General features: G+C 34.1%; 1 non-coding gene across 1 annotated transcript; it reads right to left on the bottom strand.

Moving 5' to 3' along the window:
- Nucleotides 1–5188: 5188 nt before the first annotated feature.
- Nucleotides 5189–5383, bottom strand: LOC123388645. Its single transcript, XR_006603106.1, has one exon. It is a non-coding gene; the product is annotated as a U2 spliceosomal RNA (small nuclear RNA).
- Nucleotides 5384–23599: the final 18216 nt, after the last annotated feature.

Genomic DNA, 23599 nt, shown 5'->3' with positions numbered 1-23599 from the left:
TGATTTATTTATTTCAGAAAAACAGTATTCATTATTTTTTCACCACACCCACTGCTCCATGCAATCTGTGCCCTCTATAATACCCACCACCTGGTACCCCGACCTCCCCCCCCTACTTCAAACCCCTCAGATTGTTTTTCAGAGTCCATAGTCTCTCATGATTCACCTCCCCTTCCAATTTACCCCAACTCCCTTCTCCTCTCTAATACCCCTTGTCCTCCATGATATTTGTTATGCTCCACAAATAAGTGAAACCATATGATAATTGACTCTTTCTGCTTGACTTATTTCACTCAGCATAATCTCTTCCAGTCCTGTCCATGTTGCTACAAAAGTTGGGTATTCTTCCTTTTTGATGGAGGCATAATACTCCATAGAGTATATGGACTACACTTTCCTTATCCATTCGTCCATTGAAGGGCATCTTGGTTCTTTCCATAGTTTGGCGACCGTGGCCATTGCTGCAAAACAGGAAACAATATGTGTTGGAGAGGATGTGGAGAAAGGGGAACCTCCTACACTGTTGGTGGGAATGCAGGTTGGTGCAGCCTCTTTGGAGAACAGTGTGGAGATTCCTCAAAAAATTAAAAATAGAACTTCCCTATAACCCTGCCATTGCACTCCTGGGTATTTACCTGAAAGATAGAGATGTCATGAAAAGAAGGGCCATCTGTACCCCAATGTTTATAGCAGCAATGGCCAGGGTCTAATATAAATCTTCAAAGGTACAAATAATTTCCACTTAAGCACTGATATAAGTGCATCCCACAAATTTTGTATACTGTATTTTCATTTTCATTCATTTCTTAATGTTTTTGAATTGCCCTTGAGATTTCTCCCTTGGCTCATGGGCTCTATTCAAAAACATATTGATTAATTTTCAGTTATTTGGGGATTTTCTAGATTTCCTTGTTATTGATTTGGAATTTTATTCCATTGTAACCAGAAAGCAAATATTTGATTATTTCACTCTTTTAAATGTATTGAGTATTTTTCATTGCCCAGAGAATATCTTTGTAAATGTTCTCTTTGCACTTGGAAAGAATTTCTGTTCTGTAGTTCTTTGGAGTTGGTTGACAGTATTATTTTTGAATATTTTTATTTCCACCTGCACTATTAATTACAGAAAAAGGAGTACCAAAATCACAGGCTATAACATAGACTACAGTAGATTTGTCTACTCCTTCAATTCTATCAATTTTTGCTTTATTTATTTAGAATCTGTTACAGTGTGAAGACATTTATGTTTTGTTGTATCTTACTAAAGAATTAATCATTTTAACGTGATCAAATATGTCTGTTTATTACTAGAAATATTCCTTTTGCTGAATTCTAGTTTGCCTGAATTCCAGTTTGTTCTGATTAGTGTTTGAGTAACAAATCTCTTCAAATACTTTTTTCATTTAACCTATGTATGTCTTTACTTTTAAAGTGTGTTCTGTTATAGACTACATGTAACTTGCTTTTGATTTATTAACATAATCTTACATTATCTGCCTTTTAATTGGAATGTTTAGACAATTATATTTAATATAACAAAATACTTTGGGATTATAATCTATCCTGCTTTATGTTGCATTGTTTTATCTTTTTTTTTTTTTTTAAGATTTTTACTTATTTATTTGACAGAGGGAGAGAGATCATAAGTAGGCAGAGCAGCAGGCAAAGAGATGGGGGAAGCAGGCTTCCTTCTGAGCAGACATCCTGATGCAGGCTAGATCCCAGGACCCTGAGATCATGACCTGGGCTGAAAGCAGAGGCTTAACCCACTGAATCATGCAGGTGTCCCTTGTTTTATCTTTTTATCCATGTTTTTATTCTTTTTCTTCTTTTCCTTTGTCTTATTTTGGAATGAGTGTTTTTAAAAGAATTTAATTTTATCACCATCTTTGTTTCATTAGCTATATAACTTTGTTATTTTTATAGTGATTTTACAGTATTTAAATATTTATATAACTTACCATCTATTGTCATACCACTTACATATATGCCCTAAATCATACTACTTTACATATATAAGACCCATATATTGATAACCTCCCTTATTCTTTCTTCCATTCTTTGTCTTATTTTTGCATAGACTTAATTTGTATGCTATAAACTCTAAAATGCATTGTTTTTAATAGTTAATTTTTAATAAAATTTTTAAATAAGAAAAATATGTTTTTTGTAGTTACTCACATATTTACTCTTTCTGGCATTCATCATGCCTTTGTATGGATATAACTTTCCATGTGGTACTACTTTCCTTCTGCCTAACGAACTTCCTTTAACATTTCTTATATGCAGAAAACTTTGTCAGTTACTATTTGTGCAAAAAATGTCTTACATTCATTTTAATTCTTTGGTATTTAATTTGAACTTGACAGTTTTTTTTCTCCCAGATGGACAAAAGAGAAGTTGGCATGATTCTTTGTTTTTCTTCTCTTATATTAAACAGGTCTTTTTCTCTTCAGCATTCTTCAAGATTTTGTTTTAAAGGTTTTCAGAAATTTGAATTTGGTGTGCCTGGGCCTGATTTTCGTTGTATTTTTTCTACTTGGAATTTGATAAGATTCTTGGATTTGTCAGTTTGATTGCCCTAAATTTTGTAAAATTTTTGAGCATTAATTTTTCTGATATAATTTCTGTCCCCTTCTTTTCTTTCCTTCCCATTTGGTCTTCCAATTGCATGAGTGTTCACCTGCTTGATTTTCTTCCACAATTCACTCCTTAATCTGTTATTTTTCACTCTCTATTCTGCCCTCCATGCTATAGTTTTGGTAGTTTTTTGTTGTTGTTGTTTTATCTTCAGGTTTACTTATCTTTTTTCTTTAATGTCTATTTTGATTTTAAATCTATTTAGTGAATTTTCATTTTGGATATTGTATTTTTAATTTTTAGGAGTTCTATTTTTTGTATTCAAATGTCTTATCTCCTATCTTTATGTTTTCCTTTTAGCCAGTTTATAGGGGCTATTATAAAGGCTTGTCTGTTAATTCCCTCATTTCTGAAATTTCTGGATCTGCAACACTGCTGACTTTAATTCTGACTATGAATCATATTTTGCTGCTTCTTTATATCTAGTTGTGTTTTATTCAATGCTAGATATTCTGAATATTCCATTCTTGAAAATATGGATTTTGCTGTCTTTCTTTAAGAAGTGCAAAAAGTTATTTTGGCAAAAAGTTAATTTACTTGAGGTTTAGTTTATTCCTGTAGAGGTTAACATGTAAGTTCTATTTAGGAGAATTTACTCTGAGGTATAATTGTTTGGGGATATTTGTTAAATATACCATGATTCCATAATTTCTGTCCTCTCTCACTTGCTTGATTCTTGAACCCTATGTAAATTCTGGGATTTGTTTGGTTTATAGCTCTGAGATAGTTGTTCTTTCCTTCCTTCTGCTTGTGGAGTCTCAAACATCTCACAAACATGCAGGTTACTGTGTGGCTAAAGACTCAAGGGGACCATTATACAGATTTCTAGAGCTGTTTTTCTACAGGTTCTTTTTGATTCTTTGCTTCACAAATGCAAGCCATCTTTATTTCCCTCCACTTCAATCTCTACCTCCTCCAACCAGGTTTTGGATTTGTCCTTTTATGTACCAGAGTCCAGAAATTGCCTCCAGGCAGAAAACTAGAAAATTATAGAAATCCTCTCATTGATCCCCTTTTTCAGGAATCATGGGTCTGTTCTGCCTGGATGTCCAATGCCTGGAAACATTTGTGTAACATATTTTCCCCAATTTCCTATTTCTTCATAGTTGTTTATACTTAGAGACAGTGGGAGGGGAAGCCTCAGAGCAATGGAGGAAGAAATCTCCCTCCCTTAATTTTTAACATTTATACCACTTCCTTCCTAGTACTATCTACCTTGTTTCTTGTATTATTACGTGATTCTATTTTTTCATTCTCTTTCTATGTATTTATAATTTAACTTTCTTGAGTGCCAAGAATGTTTCATGATCTCTGTGCTTTATACATTTTATATAATCTAACCACATAGTTCTTAATTCTTTATGTATCAACCTCACATGAAGTTATTAGATATTTTTCTATATTCTCATATGAACTCTTATTTACCAGTAAATGATTGTTTTTATTTAAAAGCAACTTAAAGGATAAAATATATATTATACTCTTTTTAAAATAAGCCTCTTCTTTAAAGGAAAAGATAGATTATTGGACAATTTGTATAAGCTTTAACTTTTTAAGTGGAAATTTTATGTGGTAATTTTAATATGGCCTATGTGATCATCACTTTCTTTCATGGCTTACTTATTTGTTAATTGTAGCTATTTTTAGAAACATGTTGGGTATTTGCCTCCTCTTCTGCAACAGATGAAAAATCATCAATTTTAAAATTTTAAAGAGAGATCTATGTTTTTATTCCTTTATTATGTTGATGCTATCCTCTGTATAATGGTAAACATTTTATTAGGTGGATATCCTTCTATGAAGGAAAAGATATCAAATTCAAAATTATGTAAAATGTTTATAATAAAATCATAGTTCAGATTGCATTTTATTTCCAGATGAACTATTGGTATTTGTCCATTATGTGATCTGGTAATAAGTACCTCTTAATATTCTGTTCAAATGTTTCTTCCTCAGTGTAACTTCTTTAGGGACTAAAACCGATTATTAAATTCAATCCAACTAAGAAATTGAATTAGCAAATATTCTAGCCCAAATATTATTCTTTTAATGTATTTTAGACAGAGTTGTTCAGTTTCTCTCTGTGTGCCTGTCTCTTTCTTTTTCCTTATAGATTTATGTTCACTGAATGTTTTATTTAATTTTCTAGCCAATTCCTGAAGAGCTCTTAGGGTAGTAAATTAAGTTTGTTTCCTAAAAATTAGGTACTTCTTGTGATTATTTGGCATCCATGGTGACTGCCATCTGTGGAAATTTTCAGGAAATAATCCTTTGCCAAACACTTATCTTTTCAGTTCAATGATTTATAATCTTGCATAAAAGGAGTTTATAACCTCTGTGTTTCAATCATTTTTTCAACCAGTATGAAGTTTATTTTCTAGACTTTGACCTACTAATACTCTATTGACTCCACATTCTTGGAGAAATGTCCAAATAGCATGGGAACTTGTGATAGGTATATTCATTTTGCTCACTGCTATGAAAACAAAGACATTATTGTAGAGTGCATTGATCTGGGTGTCTTACTGAACTTTTAAGAGCAATCATTGACTGTTTGACTTTGTGGCATGGACTGCAAGGACAGCATAATCAGAATACCATGATGAATCTGAACGGCTCTTCACATAATCAATATTGTAGTTTTTCTGCATTCTATCAATCAGTACTTTCTATTAACATGTTGTTTTAAAGGTGCTTGTGTCAGATACTACACTTGATCTTAGCCAAAAGGCCGAGAAGCGATAAAAGGTGCTTGTGTCAGGCAGAGTTAAATTTAATTAAGTCAGTCATTGACTCTATGTGGAATCTTGAGCCAGTCATACCTCTCAGAGCCTTAGTTCCTTTCTCTGTTAAATAGAAATAATAATTCTGCCTAGAAAAATTATGATGTGAGCCAAATTGGGTAATACAGATATATAGTGCCTGATACATTATTTGGAAGATAGTAAATGGCTCACCAAATAATAATTACTATTGTCATTGTCATTATTTTCTACAATATAATGACTCAGCTTTATAATAACAATACTGAGCTACTGCAACCCTCTGATCATGAAGAGTTACATTGTATAAAACTACAGTTTAGATGTAAGGTATATGCTATTTTCTTAAAATCTTAGTTTTTAAAAAAGTTATGCATGGATATTTCTGTTTATTCAACAAGTGGAAATAATTCCATTTACATATAAGATGCTAGGTTCTACTATGTGTTTAGATGCTCCTTTCTTAAGAGTATGAAGGAATGTACCCAATTATTATTATTATTTTTTAAAGATTTTATTTATTTATTTGACAGACAGAGACCACAAGCAGGCAGAGAAACAGGCAGAGAGAGAGGAGGAAGCAGGCTCCCCGCTGAGCAGAAAGCCCGATGCGGGGCTCGATCCCAGGATCCTGGAATCTTGACCCGAGCTGAAGGCAGAGGCCCAACACACTGAGCCATCCAGGCGCCTCTACCCAATTATTTTTTAAATGTTTAATCTTTACTATTCTTTAAATATAAGTACAGTTTTTTTTTAATGACTGAAACATTTATTATGTAATTTTGAACTTTAGTTATGAGCAGTTAGCTCTTACATAGTGCTTAGTCCATGACAACCCATGTACCAAGAAGTTTATAGGCATTATCTCATTTATTTAATTTAACATAGTACTCCTGTATTAATAATTAATGCTGTTTATAGAAAAGAAAATGAGAAAAAAAAGCCCTCAGAGTCTTTTTGGTTTAGAAAATTGAAAAATCTAGGCAATTATTCATACTGCTAAAATAAAGAAAAATATGGGATGCAGGGATGGCTCAGTTGGTTAAGCATCTGCCTTCAGCTCAGGTCATGATGCCACGGTCCTGGGATAGAGCCCTGTATCAGACTCTTTGCTTACTGGGAACCTCCTTCTCTCTCTGCCTGCCACTCCCTCTGCTTATGTGCTCTCTCTCTCTCTGAAAAATATATAAATACAATATTTTAAAGAACAAGAAAATATTCAAATGATTATTTTAGTGTACTAATTCATTAGATCTTGGAGATCTAATAATAAATACAGATAGCATCTATAAAAATGATATAATATACATCTGATAAATCTTTTGGTTTATTCTCCTTAGGAAGTAGTTATAATAATACTATTAAATATTCAATAAGCCATTTTCAAATATTTTATAGCATTTGATACCTCATTTTATGCCCTTTAATCTTTTAAATAAATGTCTCTTCTGTGAATTTTCTAATAATAACTTTGAAAAATCTTTAGCAGTTCAAAGTTAATTATATTAGGAAACTATCCCATCATTTTTTCCTCCTTCTAGAGCTTTTACATGTAGAATTCATGTGTGTGTGTTTAAGTTAGTTACTTTATTATAAAGAGCATGTAATTGAAAAGCAATATAGTAAATGTCTAAGCAGGTAAATTCTTTACATTTGTTGCTACAAGCTGATGATTTAAGTCTTCTGTGGTAAGCTCTAACCTCTTATTCCCTGTGCTTTTCTCTTTCATTTTTTCTCTCATTTATAGTAAGTAATCAACAGCAGCTCTTTGCTTATTCATATTGAATCTTATTTAATAAAGTATATGGTATCATAATATTAATATCTTTACAAAGGAGCAATCTTACATAATAGATAAACACAAAACCTAATGTCACAAATTCTCCAAATTAAAAGATACCTCAGAAGTTATTGAATTCAGTTTTTTTTTTATTTGACACACAATGTTACATTAGTTTCAGGTGTACAATGTAATGATTCAACTTCTTTCTACATTATGCTATACTCACCACAAGTTCAGTCTTTAAAAAGATTTTTACATTTATTTGTTAATTGTACCAATAAGTGGTTGTGTATACCTTATTTGAACATTAAAGTGTAAACTAAAAGAATAGCTGGTTTTTATTTTCACAGTGCTCTAATTGTCAAATTTTTTTTCTTATAATGACTCAGATGGACCTGTAATTGTTGAAATCTGTTTAAGACCTGGAATTCATGTCCCATTACTTTGAAATACACCTGTCTTACAACTTGGGTCCAATCATTTACCACTTCTCCCATCCGTTTTATCTAGCTCCTTCAAGCCCCTATAACCACACAAAGAGGAACTCACAGAATGCAGACTCTGATGTATGTTCTTCCTTCTCAGGCTACTTTCTAAAATGCTCTTCTCTTCTCTTGGCTCTCATCACATCACCCTTGGTCTTCTCTTTCTATACTGTTTCCCTTGAACTTGATGCCCACTGCAATTACTAACTAATGCTCTAGCTCTTGTTGATGGGCATTCTTATTTTCTAAAAAGATGTGCCATCTTAGAACCCAATAGATACTACCAGGTCCCTGGTCCTTTATATGCTCTCACATATTACATATCATAAGTTTTGCTGGTTTTGACTCTCATGTGGGTAGACCTGAGTAACATGTCTTTCCTGATGCTAAGGTTTCAGTAAATTGCTTTCTAACTTTTGTATACCCATCATTTGCTTCTCACCAGAAAGTATTTCTAACCCGAAGAAAAACATCACCAGATTTGATGAGGAATAGTTGCACAGAGTTAAAAACAGGGATAGTTGAGTGCTTCTTCTAATTCTCTTACTCAGCATTTGGAAGGTAGAATTGTAAATCTATCCTTTTGAACATTACTTTCCTCTCTCCTAGAAAGAGATTGTACTTGTCTTGGCCATCTGAATATGGAGTAGTTAATGGTTAACCAACTGCTTTAATGTATCAAAAAAATGTAAAATATAAACAGTGAAATAAGGAGTTGAGGCTTGAGTTATTCCTTATTTTCCATTAGTGTATTAATTTTATAATGGTAAATTAAGAAGTTGGTATATTTTCATTCATATCAGAAAATAAATTAGAGAATAACATTAATTTTAAAATTAACAATATGTGCAAAGGGAATATTTAGTGAATTTAACACACTTTTTTCTCTGGACCATTATATTAGTTATATTAGTTAATAAGTAACTCATTTATTATTTCATTTAATGATTTCTAAAACTCTTCCACAGATATAAATGCTGGTTTAAAGAACAGGAGAAAGCAATTTTCTTCTCAAAAGGATCAAGAGATAGTTTTCTATACTCTATGGTCTCTTAAAAGTACATTGTTCAGTTGAGGTTATAGCCAATTATTTTGTTATTTCTTAGTAGCAACCCTTTTAGCAAATGGTTAATAGTAAAAATGGTTTGAAGAACCTGTTTATAGGAATAAATTAGTTTCCTAGAGCTGTTGTAACAAAGTACCAAAAACTGGATGGCTTAAACCACAGAAATTAATTATCTCACAGTTCTGGAAGTTAGTAGTTCAAGATCAAGGTATCACTAGTGCCCTGTTCTTTCTGAGGGCATGAAGGAAGCATCTGTGGCAGGCCCTAGCTTTTGATAGTGCCTTGGCTCATGGTAGGATAACGTCAAATTTCACATGGCAGTCTCCCTATATGCATGTCTGTTTCTGTGTCAAACTTCGGCCCCCTCTTTTATGGGGGAGACACAAGTTTTACTGGATTAGGGTCCATGCTCATGATCTCATACTGAACTGATGGGGTCTTTAAAGACCTTTCTCCAAATATAATAAGGTACTGAGGGCTAGGACTGTAATATATATATTTGGGGGAGACATAATTCAACCCATTATAGGGAGTAGTATAGTTCATTGAAAAGAAGTATTAAATCCTGGTGGAATTCCATGTCCTATTTCTAAAAGTCTGCAAGAAATATACATGTTAGTTTAAAAAAAATAGGGATAAGCAATTTTGTTCTCAAAAAGATCAAGAGATAGCTTGTATACTCAATGGTCTCATAAAATACATTGCTCAATTTGGGTTACACACATTTAGATTCTATTATTTTGGACAAAAATCCCCAATTCTTAAGCTGCAAAACCTGGCTAATTAGTGGACTTCTGTTATTTAAGGTAGCATGTTTTCTGTCTTATAAAATCTTTATTTAGTGTATTAAAACTATTCAGTAAAGTGAGTAAATAAAATTTTCATTTTAAAAGTTGAATATATATTATGGATTAGTTATGTCAAAATATGGTGATTTCCAAGTTTTATTGTCCAACTAAAAAATACCATAATAATTTTTACATTTGGATGAAAAAATTCTGGATAAAATAAAATAGATATATGTGCATCTGATAGGACCACTCTGAACCGAAGATACTCTCTATAGAGGAAATGTTGTATTTCCTCTATAGAGAGGTTGGCTAAAAATGTATGAATGTATATTCATAAATAACTTATAGAAAATAAGTATTTTTATAGTCCATTACACCTTCATTCTCTCAGTGATATTAAAAATGATGTTTTGGCTGTGACCATACATGGTTATCTGGAAAATTAATCAAATTGCCCAAGTGTGCTTATTATTTTGGAACTTTAGAGATACAGCTTATTTAATGACAAAAAATACAAAATATTATCTTTTGGTAATAATTTTGTTATTATGAAAAACTGCCAGATATGAAAGAATATATAGATTTACTTTCAGAATTTGACCCATTGTTTCTTACATGACTTTCTGAAGTACTGAATATTTTGTCAAAAGAATCATTTGTCCTAAATATAATTTACTCTGAAAACATTAATAACATTGGCTTAATGATACTTGACATTTTTTTCATAAACAATGGGCCATGAGAGGAAAAAAAAAAGGAAAGAAAGCTAGATAGTTCTCAAACAATAATTATTCTTTGAATAATAAAAAGTCAGATCTTTCAGGAGTTAAAAAAAAAGAACAAAATCTTTAGTAAAATATGATTTCCAAAGAGAAGATAACATGTGCTTCACAATTATACTATGTATTGTATCTCTTTCAGAATAGCTAAGAGTGAGAAAATAAATGCATAATATACTTAAATAAGTGTATTTTTTACATAGCCTGTTTTTACTTCAAAACAGATCTAAGCTTTATATTTAGCAGGTTGGTTCTGATCATACAAAAGGCCAAGGAGTCTTTGTGAATCAGGAAATTGTTCTGTATTGACTCTGCCATCAACTAGTCTTTACTTATGTTAAAACATTGTCTACCAGGACTTAATTTGGTCATCTGTAAAATGGTAGGGTGCTTTCTGATTTTTTTCTTTTAAATATAAAAATCTATGATTCTGTCTTATGCTTAAACTCAATAGACTAGAAAGAGAAATTTATGTATAGACAGTACAAATAAGTTATATTTGAGCAGATACATATAGCTTTGTATCTGGACTTGAATTTTAGTTAGGAATCCAAAAAACCATCATTTGTTTTGTGTTTTTTTGCATACGTGCTTGTGTGCATGCATTCATGTGTGTATGTAGTGTGTGAGTTTGCTTGATTAGGATTGTTGGGACCAATTCTCCTTGGCTTAATATCTTAAAGCCATATGAGAGTCGCTTAATTAAATTTGCTTTTTAATTTTCTGATGCACTGTCAGAATTTTGACATGAATGAGGAGAAACCAGTGTTTTCTTCTTTAGGTCATTGAAAGGCTGAGAGGAACTGTGTTGCAAGGCTCTGAGAAGGCTGTGATTTATGAGACCCCTGGGAACACTGACAGTTAAGTTCCAGAATATAGAAGGGGAGGGAGAGCCACTGCCCTGTGTGAGAACACCCTGTTGCCCCCATTCCTCAGAGATAAGGGTGGGAAGTAGAAGGGGAGGGAGAGCCACTGCCCTGTGTGAGAACACCCTGTTGCCCCCATTCCTCAGAGATAAGGGTGGGAAGCTTCTGAAGCAAGTGACTTGAATACCCTCCTCATGCCTCAGAATTCTCCACGGATGTCACTCCATCCTTCTGGGATTACTACTTTGTGTTTTCTGAAGATGTGTGAAGAAATAGTTGTTTTCCCATCAAGAGCTTTGTTTGTTCCTATTTTCTTTTTGTTCAGTTATATATAGTAATATTTTGAAAGTCATAGAGAACATTAACCAAGATTAACTACAGTTTTATATACTTGGAGACAAGGCCATTTATCTGCCAAAATAAATCTTGCTTTTTAAACAAAGTTTTAATTTCATTTACCTGATCAAGAAAGTAAGATACAACATAAACATTTTACTTTATCTAATCCTAAACTATGTCCACAAAGCTGATTAAATACTACTGTATGCTTACTTTCCTTAGACTTTTGATTACTTATAATATGTAATTATTTTTTTTTAGAGAATTGAACAAAATGATTTTTTTTTCTTTTACTCAGCACTTTGGAATAGAACAAAGATCAGTCCTATGAGGTTAGGACTGTTTCTGATGACACTCTTTTGCCATGAGCTTAATATGAAAATACAAAGTAGTTACAACTGACTATTTCAGTTTCTGCTTATAATTATCACACATTTTATGTAACTGTGAAGATTACTATCGATTCTCCAAAAGACTGAAGTAAATTACTTGGCTCCATTATAGTCTTCTTCAACTTCAGAAAACAGATGTGTCCAAAATTAGGACCAATACTTTTCAGAGAGTAAAATCAAAGATCTTGAGGGGTCATCTAATCCATCATCCTACATTTGGTATTGAAGGTTGTTCATCCAGTTGCTCCTGAAAGGTCTTCAGGGACAGAATTTCTGCATTAAATGGATATCCTTCTAATCAGAAAAGGTGCTTGTACATCCCAGAGATAAACACAATTGGATTTCAACAATCAGGCAAAACCCAGGAAAACACACTCACTTGGAAATGCTTCATTACTTTGCAGATTTTTTGTAAACCCAGAACGAGACATTTTAATTATTTTTGTTTTTATTTTCTTTCTCTCGTTTTCCCCATTGATCTTGTTTTGCTTGTTTAATATTTTCCCTAACTCTGTAGAACTCGACATAAGTATATCCTTCAGCACTTCCCTAGTAAAAAATGGGTTTTTAACCCAAGGTTTTCCCCCTCTCTTCCATGAGTTACAAACTCTTTATGCTGTGATATCTTGCTCATATGTTCTTCCCGATAACCTCTGACAGTGACCATCAGGTGCACTGTGCAATGGCAGGCCAAAAATCCATTTGATCAGTAGGGATGTGCTATGAAATATCCTTTCCCCGACTCAGAATGCCTTCTTTCCATTTTTAGAATTCATTTAATGTTCTTATATTTATTATTTATATGACCCCTATCAATGCATTTATAATTTCTATATTGCTTTGCATAGACTTCTTCTTTCTTCCAGCTGTTGGCCTGGTTTCTTCTCTCTCTTTTTCCAGGTTTCAATTAGTGGCACATTCTAATGGCCGTACATGGCCTAAACCAACTGATAACTTTAAACAAAATTTCTCTGTTATTTAAATGAATGTGCTGAACTCTCACATGTCAGTCTCACACTCATCTCTCTGATGAAGTGACTGAATACCTTAACTCTAATAAGCCCCAGCTTAGACCCCAGATCCTCCTTAAGATGATCCATTTAGACCTGTGATGATTTTTTGGGTGTTCAAACCTTTTTCACAATTACATTTAAGATTCTATAATAAGTTTAAAATATTGATTGTATTGTGCCATGAATTTTTCAAACTGACTAACCTGTGTAAGTCATATCTCCTTAGTGACACAGCAAACTCCTTGACTACTAAAATTTTCCTGTATAATTTTGTATATAACCTTCTGCCCCTTGATTCCTAGCATGGTTCAGAAAATACAGACTATGCTCAAAAAATGCTTATTGAATTACAAGTCTGTTCAGTGAATACATCAGTGGATATTTACTTGGTTACTTGTTTTTGCCTGATACTGTGTTTCTTTTCTTGCTTAATTATGATAAAAATAAATCTCTGGGAGAGCCCCACTCTTTTCTTTTTTCCTTTTTTTTTTTTTTTAAGCTGACAGAGATTGAAGTTGGTCTTACTTAGAGTGGAGAATCAGATGCGTATTTTGTTTTGTTTTCCTTTTAAACCAGAGACGACTTAGGCCATCAAGAACAAGAAGAAGTACCAAATTCAGAATCTCTTAGGGAAATCTTCAGTCCTAACATTAGAATAACCAACTGCAAATGCCAAATTTTGTAGCCAGAGGCAGTAATTGAGGTTCTGTTCCCAGAGCCGGAGGGAGGGTTGGAAGCCACAGGGTAGAAGCAAAACAAATGTGATTCAGGCATGTGTATGAAAGAAATAGTGTCCAGTTGGAGAGTGAATGTTTCAGAATGGCTTCAACAATAATTAGAGTCAATAGTTTCCACAAAAATCAAGTTTGGAAATCTGGATTATGTATTGAGGTTGTGTACACAGATACAAATTAGCTGAATGATTCCAGATTCCACAGCTCTTCTCTGGTAGCATGGCCAGAAGCTGGTAGTGCTCAGTTGTTGAAGGCAAAAAGGCTCTTGTTATATTCCATAGGGTGTAATTACTGCACAAGATGGGCTGTGCTACCATGGGAGAAATACATACCACAACTTTTTTTTTTTTTTTTTTTTTTTTTTTTTTAAGGTTTGGATTGTTGCATGATGAGTCAATCCCAGAGAAACTCCATGCTTCCTGTTGGCAGAACACTTTGCGAGCTACTTGAACAATGATTCTTGGAACACTGAAAAAATAAAATTAAATTAAAAAAAAAAAGAAATGTGTTAGCTAAATCCAAGCCACTAATATTAGCTGATATTATGTTCCAGTGTTCTAAGTATCACAGAGTGTTAGAAGCCTTTTTTCCCCAATAGGGTTTGGAAATTTTGAAAGTTCAGTTTATGGGAATACCTAATATAGTACCATCTAAATGTTATTAAATATCCTGGTTATTAATTTTCCCATTATTTCTGGAGCACTTGCTTGCAAAAACATAATAAACTTCTTGTTTAGTGTATAAAATCCTCTAGGAAGTAAATATCCTTTTTCTGAAATTTGATTTACATTTTAAATTTCAAGATAAAGCTAATTGAAATAACTCAACCACATAAATCAAATTAACTTGAAATTCAAATCTGATTTTTGAAAAATCTCAGAGTAAACAAAGGATAACTGGCATGCATAATGAAGTAAAGGATTAAGACAGCCATTTATTTAATTCAAGCTAAAAATCTCCTTTCCTGTAACTTCAATGAATATTTTAAGCAAAAGTACTAGAGTCTAAATTGTCTGGAAAGATGCCTTAACTTTTCATGGACTTTTTCATGGATGTAAACACTGACAATATTACTTTTCTAAACAGATTCATAATTTACATTTTAGTATTTGTCACACACCATTAAATTTACAGACTTCTATTTACAACCTTCCCTTAATTAAGATAGTCCTTCTAGACAGAGGGATTAATGATTATTTTTAGAGTAAGGAAATACTCACCTCATAATTATAGGTCATAGATGTGATCCTTAAGCTATAGCAGTCTTCAAGCATTATCAATTTAACTTTGGACATGGCATTTTTGGAGGAGTTTGGCTTTCAGTCCCCTCATTAAAGCTTCGATATTTAACAAATATGCTCTGTAAACTGAGAGTGATGATGAGCAAATGTGAAGGTTAGGGCTATCTAACTCTCTTGTTTTTTACTATTTTAAAGCAGGGATTTGTCACAAGGCAAACTTTGATTAGCTTATTGTTCTTAAGCTATTGTATCGATATAGTGCAGTGGATCTTAAAATTAGTTTGTATCAGGATTATCCTTGATATATATTTTTTAAAGATTTTATTTATTTATTTGACAAACAGAGATCACAAGTAGGCAGAGGAGGCAGGCAGAGAGAGGGGGGAGCAGGCTCCCTGCTGAGCAGAGAGCAGGATGCGGGGCTTGATCCCAGAACCCTGGAATCATGACCTGAGCCGAAGGCAGAGGCCTTAACCCACTGAGCCACCCAGGCACCCCCATCTTTGATATTTTTAAGAGATGCCCACCTCAGCTTTCTGCCATAGCCCCACCAAACCCAAATCTGTAGTAAAGTGAGTCTTAGGTTTCTATGTGTTACCAAGTCACCCCAGATGAGCCTGCTGGGTGGTAGAGGTGGAGACCACTTGCAGAGCACATGAGAGGGACTCACAGCCCAAACTTGAAAGTACATTGAAGTATTTATTTAAGCAAATATTTAAATTAAATGTATGTTTTTTGTTTTTGTTTTTGTTTTTGTTTTTGTTTTTAGCAATCTTTATAGTGAGTACTGTTGGCTAACTTGCCAAGGAGAGTACCTACCTTTTTTACTTTTTATCTTTATTCTGAGTTTAAAGAAATACAAACATCAAATAGAAATGGCATTATTGTTCTGAATACAAAGTTAGAGATGCATTGCAGCTGGAAACAACTTTGAAGATCTCCTGTGTGATTCGGGGCAAATTAGATGTGTAAGGGTGTGTAAAAACAACAGATTTTTTTTGGATTTTGCTTCCATCAGGGTAAAGAAACAAAACACAAAAGAAAAATCTGATCTATTTGCCATATCTGGAAAATATGAAGTGCCTGTATCTAAAATTCTGTTCTTTTAAAGACAGATCACTGAATACCTTAACAAAGAGTAAATGATCACAGAGGAGAGTGATTTTTAATAAGTTCATGTATTTGAGAATTCACTCTACTGAAAGATTGAATTTTTTTTCTTTTTTATTGGAAGGGCAGAAATTTTGATCAACCATTTTCTCTAAATTGTATTAGCTGTTAAGAGCATAGTCACAGCCTTAGCAGAGTCTGTTTCCTTCCTGGTGAAGCAAATGGAGGCAACTACTGATCCTAATAAATATAGGACTTTTTCAGGGGCGCAGGAGTTGGAGTAAAGCTGCAGTCGGTGGTATAATGATGTATGCCTCAGAATGGTCATGCCTTCTCACTCCTGTTGCTGGTGTCTTACTAAGGAAGGTGCAGGCAACAGTTAACTATCTTTTACAACCAGGCACAAAAAGACATTTACACTTGTTCCCAGTCCCTGTCTCTCTCTTTCTCTCTCCCTTCTTATTTTTAAACACCTTGTTCAATGCTCTTCACCTCAAGGCAGATCCCTAGACCTAAGTAGATTATGGGGGATGCATGAAGGACATAGCCAGCTAGCCGTGCTTTTCAAGGAAGAGATTTGACTCCAAATAGGACACTAAGCTTTTCAGCCTTCTACTTATTTACCTAGTCAGCAGGATGCAATGTCTCTGGGTGCTTAGTGGACTCCTGGGGAATCAGGGGAGAAACAAAAGCAGAAGTGGCAGCCGCTGCAAATGTGGGAGTCTGTGCCATTAAAGGAAGCAGTTGCTAATAAGGGCCTGTGAGACCTAGGTTTCCTTGGTTTCCATGACAGTTATTAGGTACCATAGAAATTGAATTGTCTCCCACAATGCTCTTAGGGGAGGGGGGGGGTGCTTCGGTGACAAAGCAGTGCAGTTATGACTTGCATTAAATCGTCCTTTTGAGAACGCAACACTCCCCAGATTATTTGCTCCTGCGTTTCTTTTAAACTCCCTTTCAGTGTGTTTGACATTTTGGCCAGAGACCCTGGCTTCTGCTGCACAGTGTCTCAAACACTATTTTTCCCCCTTTTTGTTTAGAACTGAGCTTGGAAAAGCAAGGATATGAACAATTGTGCAGGTGGGCTACTCAGGGCGAGTGAAGAGATAAGGCATCCAATCAGGGACTGGCACCGTGCAACCCTGCCAGTATGCCCCTCCACCAGATTTCCGTAATCCCAGCACGGGAGACTGCCAGCAATGGGAGAAGTTCAGTGGGCAGAAACAAAGAGAAGAACAAGGAAGTCGAGGTAAGAGGAGGTTTGCTTTGATAAAACAGGACAGCCAAGGCATCTGTAGCCAGTGCTGCTCTTGGCGCCACAGGCGTGGAGAAGGCTGGCTTGCGCTCTCATGTCTAATAGTAGACTGGAGGAGAATCATTTCTAACTCACAGGAACATATTAAATGTAACCACTGTTTTCTGAGTGAAGAAAGGAACCAGATCCATACAGACACTTGCCACTTGACAGATAGAAACTTCTGACTCTTTTTCTAAACATCTAGGGAGTCACTTTGAACTTTGGTGGCTCACGGGGCAGAACCTAGCTGTCCCGATGTGGGTATTGCTGTAGTACGTTTGCAGACCCTGGGGCTGTTGATGTTTGCTAAGTTTGCTCGCTGACCATGAACCTAGAATGTTTGAAAATAACTTTCTTGACAAAGTGTTGGAGGAGTCATGTATATGCCAGCTGTGTCACCGAACACATAGCATGAATAAGGGTGACATGTTTCTGTCTCATAGGATCTATTGCTCTCTGTATTCATTCTGAATGTGTACGTGTATATTATTTTGTTTGATATCTGTTTCATTTGTATTTTTTTCTTCACAAAAAAGCATTATTTGAAACTTACATGGGCTAGAGAAATAGATTATCCAATTTTCACACTTGGGCCTTATTTGCAGTGAAATTTAGCTGCTGTTGTTCTAACAAACTGCTTGAAAGAGCTCATGCAGAGAACTTATTTCAGAGCTTTTTAAGAAAGACTTTGAGCAGACTCAAGGATTTGGGTGAAAATATTATAAATGTTGTTGTGCTCCCCTAAAAGGGACCTTGAGATAGGATGCCAGAAACTGTAATCCTCTGATTTCTTTAATATGACTATTGTCCAGAACTTGGTCTTAGTCATTTTGTAGAAAATAGTCTTTCCCCACCTCCAGTTCTGTATGTTAATCTTTCTTTTTCTCAAGAATAGGTGCTAGGGACAGAAGGAAACCAAAACAAACAAAGCAAAACAAACAAAGCAGATGGGAGTGAAGTTATCAAGAAGTGCCTTAGAGGAAGAGACTAATAAACTCGAATACTCCTTCAAATGAGAAAAGACATTTATCCCCTTTTTCTGCTTTGTTTGAACTGATTTTGAAAATGTCACTGAAGAGCAGTGAGATCTTGATGTGGCTAGAATTTGTACCAAACTTCAAGAGATTTGTCTAATTCAGCATGAGAGGTACTCTTCCTTTAGCAATTCTCCTGTCATAGGCACATTGGATATTTCTGGAGTTTCTGAGAATGAAAACATGTTTGTAAAGTGAGTAAGCTTATTAGCTTTGTATTAATTGGAAATATTCTCTATGAAATGTTTCTTTTCTTTGATCTGGTTATGGGATTATTAGAACCTCAGGAAGCTGTTTTTTAAATTTATTGGTGTAGAGTGCAGAGTAAGTGGCTCTGATCATGGTGAAAATTGACATAGAAATGCTAAAAGCAAGAGAAGTTACGTATTACCCATTATCTAGGTTCTTGGTAGAATTTAAGATAATTTTGAAGGAAGGTTTATGTGAAAATCTGAGGTGGCAATTTTGATTCATATCTGGAATGATCAGTCTCTGAATGATATTTGACAATGAATACACTGATTTAATCCCACATGATCCCCGTACCCCACCCCGACCCAACTCCCCCCCCTCCCCCGCCCCGTCCATCACATTCTGTCACCACCAGAAATCTCCTGCTGCTCGTGTCTGCTTGGCTATAAATCAGAGAAAAGTGGGATCACTTACATGACTTATGGAAAAGAAAACAAAACAAACAAATTTGGTTTTTAACATGTTAGAAATTATAATGAAATTTTTCAACCTCAAAAATACCTGCAATCTCTATCCAGATATTGATGTTCAGACACAATTCAGACATCCTGACAAATCTTTTAAAGAAGTACCCATTTATGAAAAGCTGCATTGCTTTTGGGGGCAAACATATTTTATTGGAATCACAGTGTGAGTCAGTGGGTATTCTTTTTTTTTTTAAAGATTTTATTTATTTATTTATTTGACCAACAGAGATCACAAGTAGGCAGAGATGCAGGGAGAGAGAGAGGAGGAAGCAGGCTCCCTGATGAGCTGAGAGCCCAATGAGGGGCTTGATTCCAGGACCCTGGGTTCATGACCTGATCCAAAGGCAGAGTCTTTAACCCACTGAGCCACCCAGGTTCCCCAGTCAGTGGGTATTCTTAAAGGGAAATAAAGTTATGAGAAAAAGAGGAAACTCCAAGCCTATGTATTATTTTGAAAAGAGACAATTCTGAGTATCAGAAAGGGAAGCACTTTTATGGTTTCAAATATATCTTGGTTTTCTATAGGATAGAATTAAGAGTTTCTCCTCTTTATGACTGTTTTGAAACATGCTGTTAAATCTTATAGGCCATTACATTGCTTGTTTTGATGAACTAAATAAAAAGTTCAAAAATTGCAAATTGCATTTAAGGTGGATAAATTACACAGAATATACCCTGTGTGTTGGAAAGTAAGAAGAATCTATTCAGGACAATGATTTCTGCAATTCAAGTGTTGATTCTCTCTAAAGAAAGGGAAAACATACTGCACACAAAATGAACATTTCCTGTCCAACAAATGAGACAGATCCCCCTTTGAAGTTTCCTTAATATATTTTGTTTATCTTAAAGTTATCAAAATAATACATACATATATAGGGTAAATGATCTAATTTCAGAATTAAGAATTTGCTAGTTCAAATTTGAACCAATTTAATATGTTCTATTAGAAATTTAGAGTCCCTTGAATATACAAATTTATTAACTGAACATCTCATTTTTTTGTTATTGTTGTTTTAAGGCATATAAAGAAAAAAAGGAAAATGTATAAGCTATTTCTTAGCTATTATTATAGTACAGAAAGTTTAAACTATAAGAAATAATTCACAGATTAAGATTTTAAAAATAATAAATCTAACTCTAAGCTTTATAATCAACATACATTTTGACATATTTCATGTGGCATAACATTATAATTATCTGTTTGGTCAATAACCCTAGAAATAACCCTAGAAATATAACTACCTGTTTGGTCAATAACCCTAGAAATACAAATTGGGATTAAATCAGTATTATGTATAAATACATAATAATGTATTACATCCATTTTGGATATAGTCAGTATTAATGTTTAGGGTAAGGATGTAAACTTATATATCTTCCAGAGATATCTGCTCTGGAGGTTGTTTGGACATTTAAATGGCAATGCCTCTCCCTTGGATTCTGGAGATGAGATTTTATTATTAGCACAACCTGAGATGATCAATCTCTTATGAAGTGATAGATGAATCAAAGTAATAGGAGATTTATGTATAATGCAGTTGGTCAAATATTTGAGATATATGCATATATATATGTATATATATATACACACACACATCATATATAAAAATACATATGATGTGTGTGTGTGTATGTATGTGTGTGTGTATATATATATATATGTATATATACATATATACATATATATATATATGCAAGATCCAAGAAAGTTCTGGAAAAAAAATTAGCAAACAGATTTATCTTCATAGTATGGAGTCAGTGAGGGAAATTAAATGGTTTGGAGTGGGGTTAGTTCATCTACATCTTTAGGAAGCCACAACCTTGACTGAGAAAGCCATGGAGGAAGGCCCCTCTCTCAAGAGACTCATAACTCCAGATCTCTCCAGTTCTCTCCTTCTCTAGTTGAGTAGAGAGACTGACCAATTTAGCTTCTTTAAATCTCATTTGCTTACTTTTGTAAGAGGGCCACTTTGCTTCTATTAATCCACTTTTTGCTTCTTTTTTAGATACATTAAGACTACTTATTAGGCTGCAATTAATTCACTTTAGGGATTTGGGCTTATACGACATCTGTCTCTTACAAGGGTAATCAAATTCTCAGACCTCTAGAGGTAACTTAATTTCATACTCTGTAACTGGAAATTGTGATGATTATGTGAATTCCCATATTTAGTCAACTAACATGTATTTAAAAAAAAATAATTCTCTAGGATTTATAATAAAATGTCTCTAAGGTCCACTGTATTTCCAATGTAGAAATAAACCAGAGATCATACCAAGGGTGTTCCTACCACCTGCACTACTTGCTGCCATACACTCCATCAGCACAGAGTCTGTATCTCAGATGACAGGAGTTTCATAAGAGGAGAAAAGAGGGCTATGCATGCTTTCTTCTAACCTTTTCTCACTCACAAATTGACCATGCATGACAACCATGTCTTAGGAGGTTTGAGAGGAAAAACACAAAAACAAAAACACCTTTGATTATATGTACATTTTTCTTTACTACTTTCATGATTTTATGATAGTGTTCTACTTCGATTTTCTTTCTTAAAGAATATTTACCTCTCTTTCCTTTTCCTAGGATGTCACTTTCAAGATCTCCTATTTGCCTATTCTGCAGCAGCCCACTGGGCTACCTTTCCTTACTTAAAGTAGCTGGTACCTGGCAATTTGAATGAATTGAAAACAATATGGCTTTCTGATATATATTCTTCATTTTGAACAGAGTGGATAAATTATTATTTACATGGTGGATAGATTTGTTAATTCTATTTTTAGTAGAAAATCATAAAAGTTAAATAGTATAGTTAATCTCTGAGCCAAAGACTAATTTGATATATCCAATCTAAATTCACACTTTATGTGTTTCTTTGTAATTAAGGTGCCATACCCTTTCACATTCCTTAAGCAAAATTTTTAGAACCAAAGTATCCTAGGATCAGAAAGTTTCTTAAAAAATTCTTAATCCTAAAAGGAAATTCATTGACAATAAATAGCTTGCCCATATCAGACGACTAGTTAGTGGTAAAGTTGGGACAAAAATACAGGCCTTCTGACTACTCATCTAGTGTCTTTTTTATTATTACTGCATTTGATTATTTGCTTTTTGAGGCACAAAATTACAATCCCAATGATTAAAAGAGTTAATATAATCCCCAAAGCTGCTAACCTCTGAATGGGGGAGTTTGGTTTTTTGTTATTATAGTTATCTGCCCATGACTCATAAGGTCAGAATAGAGATATAAAGTGGATCCTATTTATAGAATAAAACTGGAGTTCAGGTAAAATTAAATAATAATGGTAAGAATACTTTAGTAGAGAGGACATTTGACTGAGATTTAGCATACGTGAAATAGAGTCCAACTTCACCAAAACCTTTTCAATTTGAGTGAGTCACTTAACCTCTTGAGCTTGTCCCCTGGAGAAAAAGTACTTTTACTAGTTCCTGTTTAAACAATAAGATTATTTTATTTTCTTTTGTTATTCCTTTAACATAATCATCTAGTCATGCTCTCCTCTGGGCACATAAAGGTCATGATTGTATTCAAAGGTGTATTTGGCTCAGGCTGGATAGGACTGAGTAAGTGAGGACTCACCCATAGTGGGTACCTGTTGTCTTGCTATGCATCATTCATTCTTCCTTCTGGTAACTGCTCAGAGAACCAACTCTGTCCTTTCTCAGCCACGTGATTCAGGATGGGTCTTGATTGCCTTAAACCAGTCACTATGTCATCAGTGGCACACATAGATTCTTTAGAGCTTCTTTTAGGAAGCTTTATTGTTACTGAAAACCTCTGGAATAGACTTATTCTCTTCTTTTTGGTGGTTTGTATGAGAGTGTGAGTTCTAGATTTAGATGTTGTGAGGGGAAAAGGTTGGAGCTTCAAGTCTGACCATAGATAGTCCTGATGGGAAGGTGACCTGGAAATAGGGCATAGAAAGAAAGAAAAGCTAGGTTCTGAGTGATATATGGATGAGCTATTGGTTGAGTCTTTGCTTGAAACCAACCCCTATTTAAAACCAAACCACCTTCCAAAGAAGTGATTCAATTCCTTTATTGTTTAAACTATTTTTTTGTTGTTGTTCAGTGTTTTATCACAACATAATAACAGGATGCTAAACGATTCTTTGCCGAAGCTAGTTAGTTTTCTGTGTTGTAACTTGAGTAGCAACTGACTTCTGAGCTTGGAAATAGCTGAGATACAAGTAAAGTAATCACAAACATTAGTTTATGAGTAAACTGTCCACATTTATCCAGAATACTCTGTATTAACCAAATGAAATACACATTTAGCAGATGTGAAACGCTTTACAGAGAATGCCAGGGGGTAGAAAGTCTAGTTCTCTTTTCTTTTCTTCAGAAGAGTACTTTCCAACTTCTCAGTCTCAATTGAATATTAGAGTCCCATGTGCTTATAGTGAATTGCACTGAGTATACTAATAGTATTGAAATAGTTTTATATAATGAAGCTAGGAAATTTCCATATTATTATTTGCTTTCAGCAATGAAATTACCATAATGCACATTAGTTTTTCTTGTTTAAA

This window comes from Mustela putorius, unplaced genomic scaffold (genome assembly GCF_011764305.1).
Source record: "Mustela putorius furo isolate JIRA1106 unplaced genomic scaffold, ASM1176430v1.1 tig00003907_pilon_pilon_pilon:0A:0A:0A:0A, whole genome shotgun sequence".
Lineage (NCBI taxonomy): Eukaryota > Metazoa > Chordata > Mammalia > Carnivora > Mustelidae > Mustela > Mustela putorius.
Note: the sequence above shows the minus strand (reverse complement) of the source record. Positions and strands in the feature narration are given on the sequence as shown.